A 14695-nucleotide genomic window follows, 5' to 3' on the forward strand; every position below is an offset into this window, starting at 1 on the left:
ACACACACCGTCTAACACACACACACACACCTGTCTAACACACACACACACACACCTGTCTAACACACACACACACACACACACCTGTCTAACACACACACACACACACACACCTGTCTAACACACACACACACACACACCTGTCTAACACACACACACCTGTCTAACACACACACACACACACACACCTGTCTAACACACACACACACCTGTCTAACACACACACACACACACCTGTCTAACACACACACACGTTTATGACACCTGCAACAGGTTCAACTAAAACGACTCTCTACCGTTCAAAAGCGTTTTCACATTTGCATTGACAATGCCAAACAAAACAGAGGTAACCATTTCATTAATGTGTTACTGTGTTTATGTGACTGGATCTCCTTGAGGCCGAACTGCTCCAGTGCTGAATCTTGTTCATCATGAGCCTCTCTCTAAAATGTTTAATCATTGCCAAAATATTACATTGTGATCAGCTGCATATGACTAGCAATTAGCTGCATACATCTATGCACGAATATAACTCAACACTGGACTCTTTTAATCACGAAATGATTCAATTTGTACTCTTTCTAATTTACTATCAATTAATTACAATTGCATTGTTATTTTAGACCTAAATCTACCAGGTGTCACCTTATTCTTGGGGGTAATACACCTTGTCGTTTAAAAAAAAACGGAATGGTTAAAACCCTTAATATGTAATAACCAACGTGATACAAGACAGTCATAAATGAAGTATTTATTTAAAATATATATTTTTAAATATTTTTCATAAAAATAAAAAAAACATTTTTCTTCGGCGGGCCACATGAAGATGGTCTACAGGTCTCTGATTGGCCGCCACTGTGTGCAATGTATTATGACGTAATCACGCTTGTATAGCGCTTTTCCTGCAAACGTTGCAGCTCAAAGTGCTCCAATCATTATATAATCTTAATTGAATTATTTAGTCATTTAAAGGCAATATTAAAAAGATGGGTTTTTAGTCTTGACTTGAACATATTTGCTGAGGTTGCATCCCTAATGTAAACTGGCAGTGCATTCCACAATTTGGGTGCATAAAATGAGAATGCAGCCTCACCAAATCTCTTCTTTTGTACTTGTGGTACACAGAGAAAACCAGCGTCAGAAGACCTGAGAGCTCAGTATATAGACTGTGAAGAGCAGTCTAGTACTGTATAACACTGTTCAGTCAGACAGATTTTCAGTCAGACAGATTTTCATCCTTTTAATCCGTTTTTTATGTGAAGCTACTTTTTGTGTCTGAAGCTACTTTGACTTCACGTAACAAGTTGACCAGAATGTGACGATCTGAACTCTGTTGTGTTGCAGGTGAAGAGTAGGAGCACGAGGAAGAGCACCAAATGCGTTTGGAAGAGCGCAAAGAAGAGCGCCAAATACGTTAGGAAGAGCGCAAAGAAGAGCGCCAAGACTGATGCAGGTGAGAGTTTTCTGTTGACTTCTCCCTGTAGACTTCTATAACTTCTATGTTGAAGACTTGGTTTGATGAGAAGAAAACATTTCTTTCATTCCTATTAAACATCCGATCACAGACAATGATAATGACTCGAACATCAATCCAATATCCACATGCTAACATTCATTATGAATGCATGGCCATACATATCATTTTGAATGCAAGACTGGGAAATGGCTCCATCATGGTATGCTAGTGTGAATATTGTAAACACAACCATTGATTGTCTTAATGTACTACAGACTATATTTCATAGCTGGCAATAAAACCCCAGAATCCTCTCTGTTTGGTTCTTTTAGCTCCTTCTGTGATGTCCTCTGCTTCCGGAACGAAGAGTGAGGACAGAGGAGCAGTAATCAAGCTGCTGGCGGATCAGGACTCCTTCCCCATCCTGATGAAGTTCATGAAGGGTCTCACTGATGAGTCAGTATTATGCGCTCTACTGTATCTATGCTCCCTATCAAATCAAATCAAATCAAATTTTATTTGTATAGCGCATTTCTTACAAGATGCAACTCAATGCGCTTCACACAATGAAAATGTTCAGTCAATCAGTCAATCAATCAATCAATACTGACAGAGCCGCGAGCAGGCAAAAGTAAAAAACCTGTATACTATGTAGCCAGGAAAAATTCCCTTGCAGCCCTCTACCAATAGAGCGACTACTAGCCAGTTTGCTTACCAGTACCCAGCGGTCCCCCAGGGGAGGCCAGGACCACCGGCACAAAGCAAGCAAGCAAGGGCAAAAACCTGTACACCATGTATCCAGGAAAAATTCCTTGCATATTATCGGCGTACACACTGTCCATAAATTTTGTGTTGTATTTGCATCGTTCTGCATCCAGTATGGTCACAGGTCCTGCCAAAAGAGAAACTTAAGCACAGTTAAGATGCAACAACACAATAGAGACAATAAAGATGACAGCAATACAACCTGATGGTGGTCCTGGTACACCCTTGTACCGGTTCCAGTACTGCTCTAGGTGCTATTTGGAGCTGACAGTGCCTCATCAGCACTCGGATCCATTTTCCTGTCAACACAAATCTCAAAAACACGAGTATGGTGTAATGGCCTAGTGATCCTAGTTCTATAATGTCCAATGTCTCCCTTAGTATCAAAAGGCGACATTGAATAAGTAGGTTTTGAGGTCACGCTTAAAAATGTCCTGAGTTTTAGACAACCTCAGGCCCTCAGGTAGGGTGTTCCACAATCTAGGAGCATATATGCTAAAAGCTGATCCTCCAAATCTCTTTGTCCTAGCCTCTGGCACTATTAAAAGTTCCGTGCCACTAGACCGTAGGGGTCTAGCTGGTGTGTATCTTATGAGCATGTCCACCATGTAATTGGGTGCATCACAGTGAAGTGATTTATAAACTAGTAAAAGGATCTTAAAGTCTATTCTATGACTGACAGGGAGCCAGTGTAGTGATCTCAAGACAGGTGTGATGTGCGCTCTCCGTTTGGTCCTAGTAAGGACACGAGCAGCAGCATTTTGAACCATTTGTAGTCTATTTATCATTTTTTTGGGGAGACCTGTCAGGAGAGCATTACAGTAATCTAGCCTACTAGTAACAAACGCATGCATTAATTTTTCAGTGTCTGCCTGGGAGAGAAATGATTGTACCTTAGTGATGTTTCTTAGATGGTAGAAGGATGTTTCTATACACACCCAATATTTTGCACCCTGCGCATAAACAGTACAACAAGTGTGAGCCAAGACCAAAACAACTGAAAATGTTGACTTGTTTCTTTACCAGGCAGTGGACGGTGATCCATGACGGCATGACAGACCCTGTAAGTGTATTTGATGTGTGTAAACCCACCAGTACCGTTGTTTCACAACTTTGTTTATCCTGTGTTGTATGTCCTATGAATGGATTTCTCAGCATGTATATTATGTGTATCAAAGCAAGGCTTTATAATTGACCTGTCTTTAGTGTTCGAGAACACACTATAAATATGTTCTGTCATTGAAGGTAAGTGTCCCGCCTCCAGCCCCAGGACAGGAGGGCATTGAGGTTGCCCACGACGATGGACACAGCAGAGGTAAGTCAACATGTAGAACACATCGACCAAGGACATACTAACCATACTAATGAAGTATTCTATTCTGTAGCTATAGGCCTGGTGAAGCTCATATGAACTCTCTCTCCTCTCTCTAGCGGCCAGCCCAGTGACAGCTGTGACGACGCCTTGTGAGGGGAGTGGAGCTTCAAAGCCCAAGAAGCGTTCCCTCCTCCAGCGGATTCTCAAATCTGTGAGGAGCCTTGGCAGCTGCTGTCTCAGCATGTATATTATGTGTATCAAAGCAAGGCTTTATAATTGACCTGTCTTTAGTGTTCGAGAACACACTATAAATGTATGTATTCGGTTGTTAAGTCTGACGTCAAACGTGACGTTTAGCAATTTCCGGGTCCAAACCAGAAATTCCCTCCACCAGAGTACCAGTGTACTACAGAGGTAGAATGACAGTTTAATCGTTTTTTAGACTCAGATCTATTCATACAACAAGGGACACAGCACTTTCCCGTTTTTCCCATATTTGTCAGCGTCTTTGAGCCTCGGAAAAGCGCCATATAAATATAATGAATTATTATTATTACTGAGGCATTTCGAAGACAGCGCCTCAGCCACCTTTGGACCCAGAAACACGTCACGACTAGTGCACTGTATTCTAATGGCTCATAGATAGTGTTATTGAATTCTTGCTTACACGACTGCATATTAAGCCTCACAGGAATGTCTTTGCAGGACTCCCAGAGCAAGCAGAGTGGATACAGTATGCACCAGCTCCAGGGGAACAAAGAGTTTGGCAGCGAGAAGAAGGGCTATCTGATGAAGAAGAGTGATGGGTAGGTGGCCTGATGAAGATTGTCAAAAGCCAATCTTTAGTCTAATCCTTGAAATAAGCTTAATCAAGGTCTAGCATATCAGCCCTCTATGGACCATTGGTAACAACTTCATTTGTGGTCGTTGTTGCCACGTTTTCATGTTGCTGCCACATAGATTAGGTGATAAAAAAGTACAACAATTATTACTTGATATGTTTGTCACCTAGGTTACGAAAGGTCTGGCAAAGGAGGGAGTGTTCAGTAAAGAGTGGCTTCCTCACCATCTCACATGCCACAGTGAGTACTACATCACCCATAATCCATAACTACAGCAACGCACGCACACACACACACACACACACACACACACACACACACACACACACACACACAGAGTGATTTATGTTTCTTCTCTGTAAAGTGGCCATACCACCTCAGGAGGGTGTGGGTGGGTGCAAAGGGTTGTAGATATACCCACAATAAAAGGACTATTACTTCATAGCATATAGCTTTCATTGGCTAAGCTCATTCATTTCTTAATATTCTCTTCCTGTCATTTAGTCCAATAAGCAGCCAGTGAGACTGAACCTGCTCACCTGTCAGGTCAAACCCACCGGGGAGGACAAGAAATGTTTTGACCTCTTCTCCCGTAAGTCACAACACTACTGGTAGTTCTTGACTTGACTCAATTGAAAAGGACTAGGATCACAAACCGGCACAGCACAGTTGAGGAGCTTAGAATGATAAGGTTCTATCTCCGTTTAGGGTAGTTCAGAGATATTGAGCGTCAAAGTTTTTACATTCCATTATGTTTTGTGAGATGGAACCTTTGTATTTTATGAATTACTAAGTAAAAAATGTCAACATTTAAAAAATAACACCACACAGGCATTAATAAACACCTAATGGATCAGATTATGTAAAAAACTAAATGTTGACAAAAATGGAGATATAATTCTAACGTCACGAGTTGATGAGTGAGAGGTCACAGAGGACAACTTAACCCAAAAAAAACACATCTTCTACCTCAACAGTGATTACAGAGACAGTACCAAACTCGGCTAGGAGTTTTTTTTACAAAATGTTAATGTTTAGTGTCACAAGAGGTACAGTATGATGTTGCATAAACTAAACTGTGGGTCATCTTTCTCTCTCACACAGTTAATCGCACATATCACTTCCAGGCTGAGGATGAGCAGGAGTTTGTGATGTAAGATACTTACATATTAAAAAACGTATTTTAGTAGCCCAGGCTTTTGTTTAGTTAAACCAACCCTGAGTATGGTTGTGCTTAACCACAGGGTGACACTATTACACAGCTCATCTCAAGAAACATAGATACTGGAAATACCTTTTTTGTCCAAAGATCATGCATATCAGATTTTGTGCAGATCCACCCAGAAACTGGTCATTTTTATGGTGGAAGTGGGCATGATCAAAACATGAACCATACCATATCAAAACAACTCACTCTCACTGACCCATGTGTGTGTAGATGGATCTCTGTGCTGACCAACAGTACGGAGGAGGCTCTGAACATGGCGTTCCGTCGGGTGAAGGAGAGTAGAGGGGGGGAGGACCTGACCAAAGCCATCATAGAGGATGTGCTCCGCATGCCGGGCAACGAAGTGTGCTGTGACTGTGGCGCTGCAGGTAAGCCCAAGTGTGTGTTTGTGTGTGCATGTGTGCGTGCGTGTGCGTGCATGCGTGTCACAGAAAGAGAGAATCCAGCCCAAGACAGAGAAAGAGAGAAGCCAGCCCACAGCCCTCATAGGGTTTACCACTGTCATCAGACCCATCATACCCTGTCTGCTTCATGCTGCTGTGCTGCACTGCTGCATCTATTTCCTGAGGAGATGAATCCTCCTTCTCTATTCCACTTCCTGTGGCAGGTCTCCTCCCACCCTACTGCTACCCGGGCAGATCCCATCGCTCAGGCTTGTTGTGTATTCTCTTAATGCAGCAAAAAAAATGACGCAGCTCGACTCCCTCTCACTCTCACTAATTTTCTCTCTCTTTACCTTGCTCTCTGTCTCTCTCTATCTCCCCCCTTCTTTTGATTGTTAATGTGTTCAAATAGAAAGCAAAAAAACAGGAACACGTTCCATCAATGATAACAAGGGGATGATGATATACAATAATATCCCTCTCCCTCAGCCCCATCCCTCTCTTTTTAATATTATTGATGGTTACATTTTGTGAAATGATGCATTCAGCCATACAAATATGGTGTTACAAACTCCTTTGTATACCTTTTGATTAATTATTTGTGATTAATTTGTCTTTGTGTTGTGTGTGTGGTGCCATTATTCAGTGCTTTCAAGGGCTTGATATCAAGTCAAAATGGACTTGATATCAAGTCAAAATGGACCGTGCGCCCTCTTGTGTTTAAATAATGTAACTGCTTTGGTCTCCCTCCACAGAGCCTAAGTGGCTGTCCTCTAACCTGGGCATCCTGACCTGTATTGAGTGCTCTGGGATCCACAGGGAGATGGGCGTCCACATTTCCCGCATACGGTCTATGGAACTGGACAACCTAGGGTCTTCCGAGCTCTTGGTATATTACATTTTTCTGTATTTTAATTAGATAATCTTTACTTTACTATCCTGCCTAGAGACCTAGTAACTAGTCGAAATTTAAATAGCTTTTATTAAACAATCATTTTAAGCAGTAGAGACAGTATGCCTGCTCTAAATTATGGAATTGTAGAGGTGGACTTGTGGATGTGTAGTTTTATTTGATTTGATTTGTCTTTTCTCTCTCCTTAGCTGGCCAAGAACATAGGGAACAGTAGTTTCAATGACATCATGGAAGGGAACTTGCCGAGTCTCTCACCAAAGCCCACTCCGTCAAGTGACATGTGAGTCTCTACATAATCAGATTCCAGTCGGTTGAAGACACTGAGTTCAATAGGGTCTGTTGACTTTGACCACTGTCACGTCACTGTAATTGTTGCCAATGCTAGAGGGTCACTTTTAGAATGTTCTTGTCCCACTTTGGACCCCTGCTTTTTACACTGTACTGTGTTGTTGCCAGGTTTCATTTATCATTTGTGTGACTTGATGTGAACGTATTCTAACATACTGTACAGAATGCAGAACCTTTATAGAATACATGCTAAATATGGCAACATCATAGCCATGGAGATTTTAAACACGAAATAGTGTAGAAACCAACTATATTATTTTCTGTGGCAGGACGGCAAGGAAGGAGTACATCTACGCTAAATATGTGGATCATAAGTTTGCCCGTCAGACCGGTGCCACGGTAACGGGCAAGCTGGCCGAGCTGTACGAGTCGGTCCGCTCCCGAGACCTGCTGCCGCTGGTCCAGGCCTACGGCGAGGGGACGGAGCTGATGGAGCCGCTACCTGAGGCAGGGAAGGTGAGGACCCCTCTCACCGCTGAGGCGGTCCAGGCTGAGGCCAAAGGAAAGAAGAGGTCCAGGTTCCTCAAGTTCCTCCCCAAGTTCAGCCAGCTCAAGGCCGGCTTCAAGGTAAACCAGATGTTACTATACTTCATACATTCCTGTCCGAGTTTGACATTTAATAGTCTCTGTAAACATTAAGACCGTTCAATGTTTGATCTTATAGATCTGTCATCTATATACACTAGTGTTGTTCCGATACCGATACTAGTATCGGCATGGCCACCGATACGCACCAAAATGCTGGTATCGGTATCGGCGAGTACTTGACAAAAACGTAAAAAAAATAAATTTATTTTTTATTTTTTTTACTTAAGTTTTACAAAAACGAGTTTTACAAAGGTTTTGAGCAGTGCCAGAATAAGTGTTAGCAATAATTTTACATCGAGGTGAGTATGCGGCTCAAAAAACATGTTTTTTTGTTTTGTTTTTTCAAACGCCGTGGTATCGGATCGGTACTCGGTATCGGCAAGTACTGCACGGTCAGGTATCGGTATCGGGATCGGGATCAAAAAATGGTATCGGAACAACACTAGTTTACGGTTTCACCAACTGCAGTCACAAATGTGCCCCTTAGGCTTGACGACTGGTATAGGAAAGATAGCAATGAAAGTAAAAATGCACTTTAGCTATGAGAGCTGTACCAGCTGTAGCCCATTGTGCGCATATACGACATATAAACGATACGTTTCTTTTCACTGTTTTCAATCCCTCATCGCTATATTCAATGCCAAAACCAGAATTAATAACCCCACAACACAGATTTGTAGCAATCCAGGGCTTCCTCAAACTGTTGCCATGTTCTCAACTCTGAACAAACATTTGAGCAAGAAGCAACTGCGTTCCAGACCAACTCCACCTCCGACTTTGAATGAAAAGCAGGATAAACCGAAAACCCGCACAGTTCACTAGTGTATTGAACCGTGGAAGGCGAACCGTACCGTCCGATATAAAACCGAGAACCGTTGCACCCCTACTGACTACCCTGTCTCACCCTCCCTCACACCACCTGACTACCCTGTCTCACCCTCCCTCACACCACCTGACTACCCTGTCTCACTCTCCGTCACACCACCTGACTACCCTGTCTCACCCTCCCTCACACCACCTACCCTGTCTCACCCTCCGTCACACCACCTGACTACCCTGTCTCACCTTCCCTCACACCACCTGACTACCCTGTCTCACCTTCCCTCACACCACCGGACTATCCTGTCTCACCCTCCGTCACACCACCTGGTTATCCTGTCACACCCTTCCTCACACCACCAGCTGTCTCATCACTGCCTCTTTTTTATTTTTTTTTCAATTCCAGCCTCATCATCTTCTCTTTCACCCTGGCTGAACATTGGGTGATAATGGATTGGAATGCCTTTGACTTGGTTTATCTGATAACAGGTTAACAGTATCAGACGAGACCTAAATACTTTTGCTCTGCTAACTGCTAATGACAACGCTTGCCTTCCTCAAGGCCTATCTATGTCAGCAACCTGCTCTTCTGGATCTTCTGAATTCTTCGTTCAAGCAGTTGACGCGCCTAATCAGACCTCTGTTTGCTGCTTGCAGTGTTACCCATACGTCGGCGAGACTGTGGTGGGCTGTGATCGACAATATTTTAGCTGAGACTGTGGTCGACCCGCCACAGTCTCACAGCATCCTGTGGGAAACACTGGCTTTACAGTACTGCAGTCGGGGTCGTATGATGGAATGAGATGTTGTCACAAGATAATGAAGCCACAGCCTTTTATAGGACTCTGTAGCTGCCACCTGCTTCTGTCAGGGGAGGGAATGCTTGTCCGTCTGCCAAGTGTATTGTCTGTCTGTCTGCAAGCAATTAGCCCTCTGCTGGCACCGCTTCTCACTGTTAAATCAGACAGCCAGACAGGCAACTTGTCAGCCCGTGTCATTTCCGTCTACTGTCAATTCCTTCCCATTCCCAAAAAGTCAATTTTTAAAGTTTGGTAGACAAGACACTGAGACTAGCCTTCTGTTGGTCAGAAACTTACCGTTAGCCTTGTTCGCAGAGCGCCAGGCTAACCAGGTGCAAGCGTCAGTGTATGTGTGGATCTTATTACCCTCACGCAGTGACAAAACATATAGGGTGTAATGTGTCAAAGGTAGAGAAACAATCATTAGACTTTAAGGTATGTGGTGCTTGGATCATCTCATAATTTGTGTGAAGAATCATCATCAAACATACGTGTCTACATAAGGCTACATGGCTACAATAAATGCAGCCTACTATTATTACACATTGATCACTCATTACGTTTTCAGCCTATTCTCTTTATGATATCATCAGCTGCCTTGGCTCACTTTCTAGTCTAGGTTATACATGTAGCCACCAAAACATAACAAAGGCTTATAGCCTGCAAGTGCACACCAACCCTCGACGTATCAGTTCTGCGTGCCTCAGTAGTAAATCCTCTTTGCGTAGCCAGTGCTCAAGCAGCTTAGCAGCCAGACCTCTCCCGTGTCAACCAGGTAGGGGTCATGTCAGCGCGCAGGCACGTCACCATTGGAGAGCAGGGATGAGGTAGAGTTCAGGGAGACGGAGAGAGAAAGTGACAAGAAGAAAGAAAGAATCTGGGATTACAGCCAAGCTGTAAATGGCATTCGGAGATCCTGGAGGGAGAGGGAGACACCTCTTCTGTGACTGGGGTTGGTGCCGGCTAGGACTAGGCTGGTGGGGCTGCAGGGTGTATGACAGAAATGAAGGCTGACTTGGGGATGGAAACAGTTCCTTGACGAGTAGTGGCGTGACTAGTGGCGTAGTAGTGGTACTGCACTGTTACTTTTCAGAGGTCATTGGGGCTAGAGGGGCTTTGGTTTGTTGTGCAGGTTTCAGTCAGAACTTGGAACAACTGAAGATAGAGGATAGTTGATCTCCAAGCTCTAACTGTTGAAATGCTGTACATTGCACCTTGACTTGAAGTGATGTGTAGTGCCTACCTGCTGTGTTTTGATTTGATCTCATTAACAAACTGTTTATCTCCCACCCCCCACAGGTCCCTCTCCTCCTTCCCTCCCCTGCCCCCCCCCCCCGCCGGTGGCTGCCAAGTTGCCATGGAGAACTCGTCTGTGGCGTCGGCGTCCTCGGAGGCCGGCAGCACACTCTCGCAGGAGATCGAGGAGCTGGAGCGCTTCATCGACAGCTATGTGTTGGAGTACCAGGTGCAGGGCCTGCTGAGCGACATGAACGAGAACGACGGAGACGTGGACAAGCCCCAGTCTCATGTCACCCAGGTTAGCGAATGTTTAAGTCCCAGTCCCATATCACTCAGGTTAGCTAATGCAGGGCTCTCAAGTCTCACGCATTGGGCGTGAGACACACGCATTTCAACCCGTTCACACGCTCACACGCCACACCTTGTCTCACGTCCAATGCGTGAGACTTGAGAGCCCTGCTAATGCTAAAGCCACAGTCTCACATCTCTCAGGTTAGCTAATGCTAATGGTAAAGTCCCAGTCCCATATCACTCAGGTTAGCTAATGCTAAAGCCACAGTCTCACATCTCTCAGGTTAGCTAATGCTAATGCTAAAGCCACAGTCCCACATCTCTCAGTTTAGCTAATGCTGAAGCCACAGTCCCACATCACTCAGGTTAGCTAATGCAACAGTCACAGTCGCTAGGCTAACCAGACCCAAGCCTTTATGAGTGGATCATATTACATGATCTCACACAGTGAGATTAAAACATATAGGGCGTAGTGTGCGGATAAGAGCATTAGCACTTAACCTCTCATCTCTCAGGTTAGCTAAGGCTAATGCTGTCGCTAAAACCACAGTCCCACATCTCTCAGGTTAGCTAAGGCTAACTGTAGCTATACTGTACCACTACAAGACTGCTACAGTAGAGCGCACCAATACTCTGCTATTCCGTGCTTTTGTCAGGCTAAACCAGATATATCAACAGCTAAGTTCTATTTACTGGCAATATAGTTTAAAGTTGTAGTAGACAGGTTATTTTTCATTCAAATATTGCCAAACGACCCTGGTATATCTGTAGCAGTTTGGCACCTAGTGCCTACTGCCAACCAAAATGTGCTTACGTACACAGAAAACTGGGGTAGAGAACCTCATGGGAGGTCTTGTCAGCTGAGCACTCACAAAATAGAGGTGCTAAAATTAGGAGATGAATTGACCAGAAGTGCAGTCCAGAATGATGGAGAAGGTGAGATGTGCAAACCCCATCTGTAGCAACCGTGGCATGCGGACCATGCCTTTGACTTAGCTCACAATGGAAAGTAGTGTTGTTCCGATACCGATACTAGTATCGGCATGGCCACCGATACGCACAAAAATGCTGGTATCGGTATCGGCGAGTACTTTACAAAAACGTAAAAAAAAAAAAAAATTGTTTTTTTAATTTTTTTACTTAAGTTTTACAAAAACTTTACGAGTTTTACAAAGGTTTTGAGCAGTGCCAGACTAAGTGTTAGCAATAATTTTACATCGAGGTGAGTATGCGGCTCAAAAAACATGTTTTTTTGTTTTGTTTTTTCAAACGCCGTGGTATCGGATCGGTACTCGGTATCGGGAAGTACTGCATGGTCAGGTATCGGTTTCGGTATCGGGATCAAAAAATGGTATCGGAACAACACTAGTTTACACAATCTCCTCTCATACACAGTGTTTTAGGAGTTATGGTGTCTTACCAATTCCATTCATTATAGATAGATAGATAGATAGGCCTATCACGTAAACATGTTACTTTTTTTGTAATACTTTCACAGAGCTCCAAGAAGAGCGGGAAGAAGGACAGCCCAGCCCCAGAGGAAGCAGAGGAGCCCAAGGCTGAAGGCTGCTGCATCTGTAAGTCTACTGATTGGAAGATCCTTCTGCTGTAGGGTTGATACTGCATGAATCAGCTAATCCTCAACATTACTACAAGCACCTCTACGAGTAGTTGGCTACGAGTAGTTGACAGAGTGCAGCAGCTTGCACTGGGCCTGGTCTTCAAGATACGCTACACCACAAAGACACCCAAGTACCTGTCAACATACTTCCAAAAAGTGAACAACGTCCACACATACAACACCAGAGGAAGCTCCACGAACCACGTTCAACCGCGTTGCACCACAAACAAGGGGTTAAACTCGTTTGCAAACTATGCAGTAAAAATGTGGAACGCCCTTCCTATAATCTTAAAGGAGTGCAAAACACTGCCCACCTTCAAAACCACTCTCAAAAAACATTTACAGGAGGCTGCAATCCGTAACTGGACCCTCTAAATCAAAAATCAGATTAAAAGACCCGAACTACCCACTGTACATACTTTGTGTTTTGTCCCCCGCCCCCACCTGTGGTGTATGTCCCCACCTGTCCTACCCGCTGTACATACCTGATGTTTTGTTGTATTGTTCTTCCCATGATGGATGTATTTTTATCTTGTAGATAGTAATAGTTATTTGTCTGTATTATCTTGTAGATAGTACTAGTTTTTTTTGTCTGTCTTACATGTAACGATGAATTGAGAATCAAGGACCCCAATTGAAATAAGCCAGTGGCTTTCTTGGGTTTTTATCCTTTTAGTTGACCTTGTATGTAATATGTACTTTCATGTACCTACTTCAGCAAATCTTCTAATAAAGTTTTCAATCAATCAATCAAACCAATACACTATGAGACTAAATGTAATCCTTGAAAAACCAAGAATTCTGTGTTACGTTAATGTCTCTCTCTCTCCCCCCCCCCCCCTCCCTCCTGTCCCTAGCGGCCGTCTTCAGGAGGATGGCATCAGCCCTCAACCCCTTCAAGAAGACCTCCAGGAAGACCCAGAAGCCCACCTGAATGAGTCAATAAATGTTTGATTCTGTGCATTCAATCTATTGTATTCCTTGTCTTTTCTCATTTCACAGTTGGATTTAATCATCCACATTACCAGAGATCGGCTTTAAGGGCAGCCTTCATGGACCGGTGAAAACGTTCACACAGGCCATTGGCCTGTGGGTGGTAAGCCGTAGTGCGGTGGAGGGAGACACCCAGCTGCTGAGTAATGGAAGTCCATAAGCCAGAAGTGAACTGGGCCCCCCGATCAGAGGAAAGGTCTGATGGGACCCCAAACCGGGAGACCCAGGTGCCGATGAATGCGCGGGCCACCTCAGCTGTGGTAGTCTCCGTCAGTGGGACGGCCTCTGGCCAACGGGTGGTCAGCACCAGAACAGCGAAGTGCGCTGCTGGACAAGGCCAAGTCCTTCCGGCCGATCCCTACCTCATGCCACAGCGTTCCTAAGGTACGTGTCCCGCCTGATCTTAAGGCAGCGGGGTATGTCTTTATCCGCCAAGACGCCCATCGAGCCCCTCTGCAACCGCCCTATGATGGTCACTACCGGGTCGTGGAGACAGGCGACAAATCCTTTATTATCGACATGGGGGGTAGTAAGGAACGCATCTCGGTGGATCGCCTTAAGCCAGCTCATCTGGACTTGGACCGTCCCATCGAGGTGGCCCACCCGCCTCGCCGCGTTCGCCCCCCTGTTAAAACAGTCCCGACCCTAGCTCCTGCAGACCCCCTGCCCTGCCGTCCGAGGCCGGCCAAACGTCCGCCTGTTGTTTTTCCCCTGCCTCGGTCTCCTGTGCCTGCTCAAGGGCGCCAGAGTCGCTTTGGGCGAGTTATCAGAGTCCCTGACCATTTTTTGGGGCCGGTTCTTGTGAATTCTGGGGGGACGTGTGTAGTGACCGCTCGTTAGCGAGCAGAGTATTCGTAATTCACGGCGTTCCAGCCTTGTACAAAGCACTGTTGATATGTTTGTGTTTACTCCATCACCCAGGCTGCTTAGCGGGTGATATGACGGGATATAAGTGGGACGGAAATGAATGAATGTTGTTGTTGTCAGTACGCATGCAGAGAGTGAGAATAAAGCACATGATTGTTTTTCTACCGGCAAACCGACTACATCGTCCTGTTATTGCCGTCACTCCTACAACATAGCCTTTATTTATG

At 44.6% G+C, this 14695-nt stretch overlaps 1 protein-coding gene and 2 long non-coding RNA genes across 3 annotated transcripts in view; 2 read left to right on the top strand and 1 right to left on the bottom strand.

The window, feature by feature from the left end:
* The window catches only part of LOC308162397 (uncharacterized protein), a gene marked incomplete at both ends in the record, with an annotated part of 93302 nt that overhangs the window by 59128 nt on the left and 19479 nt on the right, over positions 1 to 14695 (bottom strand). The gene's annotated exons all lie outside the window — the stretch shown is intronic.
* On the top strand, positions 1802 to 3532 carry LOC308162185. Its single transcript, XR_013937581.1, has 3 exons — positions 1802 to 1912; positions 3248 to 3284; positions 3467 to 3532. It is a non-coding gene; the product is annotated as an uncharacterized lncRNA (long non-coding RNA).
* LOC308162183 lies at positions 3705 to 4578 on the top strand. Its single transcript, XR_013937580.1, has 3 exons — positions 3705 to 3747; positions 4242 to 4342; positions 4549 to 4578. It is a non-coding gene; the product is annotated as an uncharacterized lncRNA (long non-coding RNA).

The sequence above is a fragment of the Nansenia antarctica genome (assembly GCF_963989245.1).
Source record: "Nansenia antarctica genome assembly, chromosome: 7".
NCBI lineage: Eukaryota > Metazoa > Chordata > Actinopteri > Argentiniformes > Microstomatidae > Nansenia > Nansenia antarctica.